The sequence below is a fragment of the Astyanax mexicanus genome, chromosome 1, assembly GCF_023375975.1.
Source record: "Astyanax mexicanus isolate ESR-SI-001 chromosome 1, AstMex3_surface, whole genome shotgun sequence".
NCBI lineage: Eukaryota > Metazoa > Chordata > Actinopteri > Characiformes > Acestrorhamphidae > Astyanax > Astyanax mexicanus.
In genome coordinates, this window is record NC_064408.1 from 85,272,834 (window position 1) to 85,285,193 (window position 12,360).

General features: G+C 35.5%; 1 protein-coding gene across 3 annotated transcripts in view; it reads left to right on the top strand.

The window, feature by feature from the left end:
* fut8b (fucosyltransferase 8b (alpha (1,6) fucosyltransferase)) overlaps nt 1-12,360 on the top strand; it is a 241,257-nt gene that overhangs the window by 17,873 nt on the left and 211,024 nt on the right. The gene's annotated exons all lie outside the window — the stretch shown is intronic.

Genomic DNA, 12,360 nt, shown 5'->3' on the forward strand with positions numbered 1-12,360 from the left:
CTTTAAGCTACAGTATTAATATATTTAAAAGGGCTATATTTACTCATATTGTAAGGAGCAGCAGCAGAAGCTCCAGGAGTTCTGTTCTCACGTTCTTCATTGAGCTGTGTAAGCTTGTTATGCTAACTGGCTAGCATTAGCTAGCGAGCTCTGCTACTGTGCTTTTTTTGCGGCGCTGTTCTATTGCAGCGGTATAGCAGAATGTGAGAAATGCCATATAAACCAGTATACTGCCCAGCAGCAATAGGGATCTGTGATTTTCACTTACAGGTATAAAGCTCAGTTTCTAGCACACCTTATATGTTTAATAGAATTAACCATATATTCTGAATTACCAGGTAAGATAGGAAGACAGTTTCATACAGTATTTTCAGAAATGTTCAAAGGAAACATGTCCCAGTTCTTTTAAACGTTAGTAGATTACATTCAGCCGCATGCTGTGTGGTTTTCCTAGCTATGCAGTTTGCTTTAACCTTCATCTCTGAATGAAGCTGACACGCTGAGCCTGTGATCATACCGAACTGTTCTGCTACGCTTTTTTGTAGTAGACCCAGAAATGTGGAGGTGCCACTGCTGTGCTAATTAGTCATTTCAGCTCGTTTTATATTTCCAGAGTGAACGCAGAATCAGGGAGATGCTTAATCCCTATGACTTGCTGGTTGTTTTGGTTTCTCTCTTAAGGAACAGTTTGACTAATTTGGGTTAGTTTGTGTTGCTTGTGCTATTGTCTAATTCACACTAACAAATGCTGGTGAAAACATTGACTTGAGGACTAGTCATTACAGCCTTCTGATCTGTGATGTGGTGTGTAGTTTCTTAATGTCTGTTTAAACTGTATTATATGTATGTGAGTTTATCTTATGTTCAAAAACTAAAGTCATACAGCGCTGAAAAAAACAAGAGAGCACTTCAGTTTCTGATTCAGTTTCTCTGATTTTGTTATTTATAGGTAAATGTTTGAGGAAAATGAACATTGTTGTTTTATTCTATATGGATAACTATGGACAACATTTCTCCCAAATTCTAAATAAAAATATTGTCATTTAGAGAATTTATTTGCAGAAAATGAGAAATTGCTGAAATAACTAAAAAAGATGCAGAGATTTCAGACCTCAAATAATAATAAAAAAAACAAGTTAATATTCATAAAGTTTTAATCACAGTTTTCATGCATCTTGAAATGTTCTCCTCCACCAGTCTTACACACTGCTTTTGGATAACTTTATGCCACTCCTGATGCAAGAATTCAAGCAGTTTAGCTTGGTTTGATGGCTTGTGATCATCCATCTTTCTCTTAATTATATTGAAGAAATTTTTAATTTGGTAAAATCAAAGAAACACATACTTTTAAGTAGTCTTTCATTTTTTGCCAGAGCTGTATAAAAATGATGCAAAAGTTACACAGTGTTTTTACATTTTATTTATTAAGCAAAATTACCCAACGTAAAAGTATTCTTCTGGAAATGTATGCGAACCCTTGCTTACAGCAACTGATGAGCAGCAAGAACTTTAACTAAATATGTTTAGTTAAACTAGTGACCAATCCTGCACAAAAAGTTGGAAAAATGACCTGTTATTTCTGTCTAAACGTATTCAATTCTGTGATTGGTGAGGATATTTAAATCCTCCTTAACTAGGACTTCCATTTTCACTTTTTTCATATGTTTTTATGTGGCTTCCATAGTCTGGTCTTGCATGACCCACATGCAGTTGATTTTCAGTTAATACACACACAACCCTTTCTTATTTTCTTTGTACTATCCATAACTCAGGTTGTGCAGTTGTTGACAGTATTGTGTATCCCTTTCATGGTTAACAATCCAAAATGTGATAAAACAATATTTTTCTCCATAAGCATAATTTTTTCCTGATTTAATATAAATATAATCAAAATGTTTTATTCAATTGCCCTACAGACCATGGTTCACATATAAAATTGCCAATTCATAATAATTAACAAAACAGATAAGGATATATTGGCATCAGTTTTAGTCTAATTTCTTACCATTCGAATAATGTATTGTTATTGCTGGGTGAAACTGACAGGAACAGTATGTGTGGAATATGAACATATTTTAACATACAGTTAAAATAATATGTTAAAAATAATTTCCAATTACATGATCTCTCATTTTACGAATTAAGCTTAACTGTGGTTATAATTATTTTCTTTTTTTGCTCCAAAAATCATTATAAAAAATTTCCTGTGTTTTCACAGGGAATGGTTCCATACTGGAGGGTTAATGTGGCTTTACTGGAGATTTTTTGATGTTACATTTTGTCCTATATTTTTTCCAGTGTCTCTTATTGATGTAGTGTTGTATTCTTGACTAGTTAGAGATTTAAACCCTGGTCTCCCACAGTAGAAGATGGTGATACTCATTATATACTACACCGGCTGCATTTGCAGCAATTAGCACATACTCTTATCCAGAGCACATTTACCATATAACAAGATTGTGTGAATAGGCTAGAATTCAAAAGAGAATTTTGAGTTAAGTTTCTGCCAGAAACAAGGGACAGAAGTCAGTGCTATAACCAATACACACAGTGCTGTATACACATGCTGTTTCATAAGAGCCTAGTAGGGATGCAGAGAATATTTGGCAACCAAAAACATGCAGCTGAAAAAGGTGTTTTGGTGTTTGTCCAGAGTCGTGTTCGCTACTCGTTCACAAGCTGGCTGTTCTTTCAGCTGAAACATACAAGCTGTACAGGGCTAAGAAAGTACCTAGCTTAGCTTTAGCTTAACTTAGCATCTGTCTGTGTACCATAAGACTGAACACATTTCTCTTTAAAAAAAATTTCTCACTAAGCTATATTTTCGATTAGAGGGAAAAGCACTGCTGAAGTAAATTCATAATTAATGAATCGCACTGTTAAGATAAATGTATTGTGCTTTCTTTGTTGCTTGCTGGGATATTTGTATGTATTTGATTAATGTTCATTTCAATTATTTCTTACCCCCATAAGCAAAACTGAGGTACCATCCCTGTTGTGAAGCCCCAACACAACGCAAATGTTGGCAGAGGTGTGCAGAGTAACCTTAACTCACTTTATAAGCTTACATTCACTTTAGTGAAATGATGACTGCAGCAAAATTAAAGCATTCTTACAAAAAAAGAAAGAAAGAAGAGTTGTGAGAATCTTCTACCCCTGCAGTGTAACTTCTGAGTCCACCCAGCTTCTCTCAGCACAGGAACTGAAGTGTGTTTGACTCTGTTCTTCTCTTTCTGAATCACACTAAAGCGGCAAAGTGAGAAACTGTAAAGCAGAGCAGCAGCAGAAGCAACACCGCAGAGTAAAACTTAACTGTCCTAAAACAGCAAGTAAGTTTCTCTGTGTTCTTGTGATGACTAGTCAGTTTTAATGCTGCAGCTTTTCAGTAACCTTCATGGCCCAGTTTTGCTTACCCCATTGGCTGTGCGTTTGCCAGCAGCACAGGCCATTAATTCCTGCAGGGTACTTACTCAGCTACTGGCAAATGCGCATCCTGGACCGAAGGCAAGGCGCTGTCAGTGTCACTCACACCATTCCTGTTGCCTCTTTAATTTTAACATTTATTTATTTACTCGCTTATTCATTTATTTTGGCCAGGGGGAGGAGGTCATGAGTTGATGGCTGAATCAGGCTAAGTTAAGCTGTTTTTAATAGCTAGTGTTTATTTTAGTGTCATTTGCAATTGATGATACTTATTAAATATGGGGATTGCTAGCAAGGGTTTTGTTAAAAAAAAAAAATCAAGAGAGCACTTCAGTTTCTGATTCAGTTTCTCTAGTTGTGCTATTTATAGGTATATATTTGAGTACAATAAATATTGTTTTTTATTCTATAAACTACAGACAACATTTCTCCCAAATTCCTAAGAAAAATATTGTAATTTAAAGCATTTTTTTTGCAGAAAATAAGAAATGTCTGAAATAACAAAAAAGATGCAGAGCTTTCAGACCTCAAATAATGCAAAGAAAACAAGTTCATATTCATAAAGTTTTAAGAGTTCAGAAATCAACATTTGGTGGAATAACTCTGGTTTTTAATCACAGGTTTCATGCATTTTGACATGTTCTCCTCCACCAGTCTTACACACTGCTTTTGGATAACTTTTTGCCACATGGTGCAAAAATTCAAGCAGTTCAGTATTGTTTGATGGCTTGTGATCATCCATCTTTCTCTTGATTATATTCCAGAGGTTTTAATTTGTTAAAATCAAAGAAACTCATAATTTTTAAGTGATCTCTTATTTAGTTTAGGCACCTCTAATAATTTTTAACTTTGGTTGTTCTGATCAGCGATTTTATTTAAATATATCATAGAGCAGATGAGCACAGTGATATTTGAGTAGTGAAATGTAGTTTATAGGATTTACAGAAATTGTGCTTTAAACAATAATTCTTTAAAGAAAAATTAGGCAGGTTCATAAATTTGAGCACCCTTGTCGTTTTATTTGTTTGAATATTTGTATCACTAATTATTGGAACACTTACCAAATTAGTTTGGTAATCTCATTGACCCTTGACCTACATACACAGGTAGGTACAATCATGAGAAAGGGTTAAGGTGGCCAGTTACAAGTTTTTCTCCTCTTTTTCTCATCTTCTCTGAAGAGTGGCAACATGGGAGCCTCAAAGCACAACTCTCAAATGCCCTAAAAAAACAAAGATTGTTCAACATCGTGGTTTTGGGGGAGAAAGGCAGCTTGTTTTCAGTCCCTTCTCCATCGCAGGTGATGTCAAAGGACAGATACCGGACAGGATCCTGGAATTTACAGGAGTGACCCAGATGAGGACGGAGTGAACGATGCCAAAAGAGGAACGGTGGAGCATGACGGACTGTTCCAGGTCAAACCCCTCATGAACACGGTTTGAAATGCCTGTAATGTCTTCTATCATCCACTCAGCATGGCGAGGAACAACCTAACCCAGAGAGGCTTCGGGCTGTTTTCAGCACACACTGGAAAGAAGAACAGCTGTATGGAAGACAACAGGTTCATGGGAGGTTTGTATTTATTGAACCAACTGATCCAGTATTACACAACACAGCACAGAACTCTTACTTTACCTCCTGGACATCGCTGCCAGTGCAGTGCATAGTACATTCTCCACAGAGAACTCATGAAACAGGACCGCATGACCCAAAAGACTTCACGGAGGAGCTTGTTGAACAGCTGTGTGGTGTGATGCAGAAACCCCTGCAAAGAAAGCCAGCAGCATTCATGCACCAGACTTTGTTGCTGACCAAAGGCTGAAGGCTACAGCTGGACACAAGACCTACTCCAGTATTCATGAGGAAAAGCAGACAAAAAAACCCTTTGTGTGTGTGAAAAATGCAGTGTCTACTTTTGCCTTCAATCAGACAGAAACTGGTTTGCAGCACAGGGTTGACATTATGCTCAGGAGGGACTTTTATTGCTTATTTAGTTGCTTCTTACTTCAGTATTTCTTACTAGTTACTATAACTTGCAGTTGGAATCTGATTGCACTTTTTTATAATTATCATCGTTTTATCATCGATTTTGAACACATAAGTTAAAAAAAACAGTGAAAAAAGACTTAATGTCCCTTGTTTTTTTTTTTTTTATTTCACACCGACTTTTAAAGCAGAATAGTTTCTCAGTTTCTTTGATTTTACCATATTAAAAACCTCTGGATTATTATAAAGAGGAAGATAGATGATCACAAGCCATCATTTTTGCACCAAGAGCGGCATAAATATATCCAAAAGCAGTGTGTAAGACTGGTGGAGGAGAACACGCCAAGATGCATAAAAACTGTAATTAAAAACCACCAAATATTGATTTCTTAACTCTTAAAACTTTATGAATATAAACTTTTCTTTGCATTATTTGAGGTCTGAAAGCTCTGCATCTTTTTTGTTATTTTAGCCATTTCTCATTTTCTGCAAATAAATGCTCTAAATGACAATATTTTTATTTGGAATTTGGGAGAAATGTTGTCTGTATTTTATAGAATAAAACAACACTGTTCATTTACTCAAACATATACCTATAAATAACAAAATCAGACAAACTGATTAAGAAACTAAAGTGATCTCTTATTTTTGTCCAGAGTTGTACTTACTCTGGAACATGGGCAAGATAACTATTGCATGTGTGTTGACACTAGAGGTGGTCAATGTGATGATATTTTATTATCTTGATTAATGTCCTTATTTTATATTGCTTTTCTTTAACTGTTACTGAAGGCAAAAAGACCAACAAATGAGCAGAAACTATAGACAGTTATATAACAAATGGTGGTTTTCCAGCTGCCTAACGAATCTAATTACAATTAACTGCTGCATGATTGTCTGCAATATTTTCTTATATTGTTCCAGAAATTAGCAGCTTCTCTCTTTCCGTTTTGCATTGCATTGTGGGATAATATTGTCAATGAAAATGAATCATCAAAAACTGACAGCAAGTAAATTTAAGAGCATATATTCAAGTAATATTCACTCAGAATTCTAAGTGTATTTAACTATTAATTTTTCAGTAAATGTTACTTTGCAACAATTCAATATTTAATTAGATTTTACTCAGTGTATCTTAGGAGATTTTACTACAGCAATGTAGCGCCACATTCTCCCATGGCTTTTGTGGTTTACTAAATAGTACTAAATAGCAGTTAGTTAAAACAACTTAAGTGTTCAGTTTGTCCTTTTTAAAAAATGATCTGTTTAGTCAAATAAACTAACAATTCATCTTTATTTTAACACACACTTTCAAGTTAATAAAACTTTAGTAACATTCACATAACTTCATTTTAAGTTAACCATAGGTATTCTCAACATATTTAGTATATTATTATTTAACTGCCGATACTGACATGACCTCAATCATTTTTGATAATCGTGATATCGTCTATTGTGTTTATTTGTATGTTTGTTCACATATATAACAGTGAACAGTATTTAAGCCAGTCATTCTTCAATAAATGTGACTCATTACAACAGTGTGGACTAAAGTAAGTAAAGATATAAGTATATAATTTTCCAAACTAATTATAAAAAAAGATTAATTCAATTTGTATGTAGATGTTTTTTTTTATGCTATTCTGTTATCATTATATCAGTGGCATTTAAAAGTCTTAAACTTACAAAAAAAATGTGTATCGCAATAATATTTTTTAGTTCAGAGGCAAAATGATGAATGACATCCAAAAGCAGCTTATGAACGTTACTGTATCAGTTTATGTGCAGTGTGTGTGGGGAAATGGCACTGCTCTGGCACTGCTCTGTTCGACAGTAGACTCCCATTTCTCAAGTCAAATATGGTTTGAAAGTGGCAGAAGAAAGGTGTCTTGACCTGCTTAAGAACTGCCGTGCTCCTCAAGATGGAGGCAGAAGTGTGGAGGAGAAGTCAGGGAGGCATTTCTTCTAAAATGGAAATGCAGCTATAGTGAAGCCTAACAACAAAAATACCTATTTGACCCCCTTGAGCTTATATCTGCTCTCAATAAATTCAACTCGCAGCTTGTTACCGTTCCCAGCATGCAGTGTGGCATCTTGCTCTGTTTACTCGCTTGTTTCTGAAGACGGAAGCAAGTCATTAGATTAATTTTTCAGCTGATGAGCAGGCAGAGCTCCAGGCCCAGATGGCTTTCTGGTGGAGTTTTTAACGAAAAACCTTTGAAAAATGTCTGATGGGTCCTGTCGCAAACACGTTTAGGGCACTGCTGTGTGGAAGTTAAATGAATGAAAGGAAACCGCTTTCAAACCGACCTGACAGATTCAGTGTATTTTTAAACTCTACAACAGAAAGCACACAATTATTCACCACACAGCCTCTGTCAACATTTTACTGACAATTGAGACAAATATTACAGAAAACATGTGGAGGGAACTCAACCAAATAAAAACAGAATGCTCTAGTTGTGGAGTTATTAATCATGCTATTGTAGAGTCATTTGTCATGAGGATTAATCCAATCAATACCTGTTTATTCAAAACCTCTCTAGTCCTGTGTTTAGATTAAAGTATTATATATATATAAATATCTATTCATGTATTATAGCATCAGTTTATAATTCCACCAGCAGCTCACCTGTCGTACTTTAATGAAGAACTGATTAGATAATCTACTGTCGGAGGGGAACTGGGAATACTGGCCATTTTCCAGGAGAGCTCTGGAAATAATTTAACTTGCACACACTCATATACCCAATCCCAATAACAATAACCGTCACAAAGGACTGCAGGAAGCATAGAAATGTGTAGTCTCTAAATGTACAGATGTGTTCTGTCTAACAGAACCATCTCATATCTCATAGAATATATTATGACTATAGATTTGTGACTCCAAATATGTTCTGTAATAACCTATTTGAGACATACTTATGATTCTGGTGTTCAATAATTTTAAATACGTCATAATAACAAATCGCTTTAAATATTATTGGAGGAGGAGAACATGCCAGGATGCATGAAAACTGTGATTAAAAACCAGGGTTATTCCACCAAATATTGATTTCTGAACTCTTAAAACTTTATAAATATGAACTTTGTTTTCTTTGCATTATTTGAGGTCTGAAAGCAATATTTTTATTTGGAATTTGGGAGAAATGTTCTCCGTAGTTTATAGAAACAACAACAATGTTCATTTTCACACAAATATACCTATAAATAGCAAAATCACATTTTTGCATCACATCAGTTTTTACCATTATGTATTTTTAAGCCATTAAGCTAAATGAGCTGATTTGACCACTTTGTTTAAAACAAAATTAAAAATTATATTAGTTTCTTAGCCAACATTTGACTAATTCTTAATAATTAAAAGTTCATTGCTCTTTATAGGGTGTACTTGCATTATTATTATTATTATTATTATTATTATTATTATTATTATTATTATTATTATTATTATTATTATTATTTTATATCATCATTATGTCAGTGGCATTAAATTGTCCTCAAATAAAAATATTATTTTATCACAGTTATTTCTGGGATAATATATTGTACAAAAAAACAGATATTGTGACTGGCCTATTATCAATAGCATTTAAATCATATTACAGAATTATATATAAACTTTTTATTACTACATTTTACTACATATTTTTTATTGGCTTAAAAAATCATCAGACTTGCAAAAATCTTAATTAGAAGTATAAATAAGATGTTGAAGATATTATTCTATTATATTTTAAACTGTATTAAAGCAATAGAACACTTGAGATCTTACGGTATAGCAAATGACATCACAGCTGTAATGGAATTGTCGGCACCAGCCAAAATCATGCAGTGATGTTATTCAGGATAACACACTCTCTCTCTCTCTCTCTGGTGTAATCAATGCATTGTCACACTCCCGGCCCTGTCTGTGGAGACCTACTAGGGTTGTAATTATCTTGGGTCTCATAATGCGGCGTGTGCACCTGTATTGGCCGCATTGATTCGTGCAGGTTGCTGGTATTAGCTGGATGTGAGCGCGTTGTGAATACACCGAGCCGTTACATGGGTCTGTATTACACGTCAAGACGAGAGCACGGGGCTGAATAACATTTTGAAGTGGCTCAGGACGGTGTGTGTGATTGCTGAGTGTGATTGACAGCTGATATAATTAGGTCTGAGTGGGAACACCTGCGTTCTGCAAGATTGCAGTCATCTGGTAAAAGTCAACAGTGCATCATCTTTGTAATCTGATGGAAGTCTTGACTTTCTTCAGCTAAATAAACAATGCTTCAGTCCTGGATGATCATTAACAGAAGAACTTTAAAGTGATAAATCAGGAAAAAAGCCCCTTTTCCACATGTACGTCAAATTAACCAAAAACATGTTTAACACCCAAGTATTGCGTCTTCAATTTTGCATTAGAGCTATGAGCCAAATGGAGCCAAAAGTGTAAATGTCATAGCAATATTGAGCTTTCATTCATTTTTTTAACTATTATGTTTAATAGTTATATGAATAGTTATTTTACTCTAATAGAGAAAAAGGAATGTGCAACATACAGTTTTAAAAAAAATAAAAGTAAAATAAAAAGTTTAAATACGTAAGGGTGTCTGGAAGCAATTCAGGCAATCCATTTGTACATAGTTATGCATATTATACATTTTACACATATTTGTTTAATATTCATTGGCAATTTTAAAGCAAAGTCCACATACCTGAGGTCTATATATAAGGTCTTAATATAAGCCTTATCTATACATTCTGTAATTTCTGTTTGTGCATGTTTGGGGTCACCTAGGTTTGTCTGAATGTCAGCCTTTTTTAGTTGATTAGTTTAGTAAGGTATTGCTTTTTCTTAATTATTATTCTTTATTTCATCCACTTTTGACAAAATAGAGGGCAAGATACTACCACCACCTTGTTTAACAGTTGGTACAGTGCTCTTGGAAAGGTTGAATGCTGCACTTTTACCCCATTAAAACACCTTTGTCCATAACACATCTTTCAACTGTTTATTTGTCCATGCGTTCAGCTGCAAAGTTTAGTCAAATGTGAAGCTGTCATTTCTAGAGCAAGTGCTTCAGGTGCTTCTTTCTTGATAGATCATTTGATTCTTAGTCCATGAACATTTAAAACTAGCTTGACTGTAGACACCGACACCTGTGCTTTAGCAGCTTCTCCATAATGGCAAGAATGTGACTTGGTGGTTCTTGGGTTGTTAAAAGACATTTCTGTATTTATTTTTATTTTAACCCTGTGTTGGTTTTCAAAAATGTAAAAAATGTACCTCATACACCCAACTTTTTTTTTCATATTTTTTTCTCATATTCTTGTCCACGATGAGTGTATGTAAACTTGACTGTTTTTCAATAGTTATCATTTTAGGGGCCCCATTTTAATTATCAATTGGTGAGCTGTGAACCGTGCACTGTGCAGCTTGGTTTATGGCCTCTCAGCGTGTCTTTGCTTTCGTAACAACGGGAAAAGTATGCCTTGTGTGGCTCGAAACGCACAAAAGGAATGTACTAATTCTCTTATTTAATCTTGGGTGTGTTTTGGGGCATAAGGTGAAATAAACCAATCAACGTGTCACTTGTCATTCCCTTTAAGAGCCATGTGAGTGCTGACTTTGACTGTGCGGCGCAGTGCCTCTGTGCAGTGGCTCTGCGTGTCTCAGCAGAGGAAACTGACCTGCTTGTTCACTTTGTGAAGGTACGCAAGCAGGTCATTTACATAAGCAGCAATATTATTTTATTTACTGGTCTAATCCATTTTAATGGAAAAGTTGCATTTTTGCACGTAAAAGGTGCAGGCACAAGGTGCGAAAATAGACTGTTGGCAGGGTGTAAGATAGCAATGAGCATCACATAACATCTTGTGCAGAATGTAATATAGGATCCTATGTGTTTCCAGCCTTAAACAATTCCAAAATTGCAAATATATTCTGGCCCACATTCACCAGTTCCATTTGGTCCTTGTGCTGCATGGATTGATGGCACTTGGGTGGACTGCATCCCACTGCAAGATATGATCCACATACAAACCAGATTAAAGACATTTTTCAGCCAAAACTGAACAACACAACTAGGCCTAAACCAGGCCAGATGCTTATCGCAAAATGATGGCCAAAAAAATATTAAAATCTGGATGTGGGCTAAATATGCGTTTTTGAAATGTGGGCCACTTTTGGCTTACATACAGTTTTCCAAAGGCAGGACTGCCATATCTGTGCCAGAAGTGGACCTGAAATGTTTTGGTAAATGTGGGCCAAATGTGAATTTTCAGTATGTGGAGCACTTTTGGCTCACATGCAGGTTTCCAGCACTGACCGAGGGCCAGCAGTGCCATATCACCATACTATCTGGGTTACTGTGTTTATTAATTTTTACATTGTAAACCTAAATTTCACTTACGTTTTATATTAAACCAAAAAACTGTGTGTTTGATGGAAGACTGGGATGTCTAAAAATCATCCTAGTTTTCCCCCCAGTAAAGCAGCGCTCTACAGTGTCTCAAAAGCTCATTGGCTCTTTGTAGAGCCGTAATATCTGTGTGAAAAGAGCGTCCATCTGAAGTGGCCCAATGTGTAATGTTCATCACGCTTGGCAAGTGGCTGAGGAGTGGTGAGGCAATTTCAGGGCAATTTAGCAACCTCCAAAAAGTCTTTTAAAACCCAGATCCAGCAGCGGGTGAGTAAATGGGAGCAGGTGAGTCGCTCACTGCAGTGATGTGCACAGAAGGCTTGAATTGAAGAAGCAGTGAAATGGTTGTGTGATTTTTTTATTTTTTTATTTTCTTCAGCCCCTTAAGCCAGCCACCTCTTGAAACAGACACTTTCAAAACATGAAGCAAAATGACGTGTTAATAAATGCTTTCACATGATCAGTTATTAATGCTGCTTAAAAGTGTAACAATATTGACACGTTTTCTGCTTTGATCTTGCAAATCCTCTGTTCTAGTGCAGGC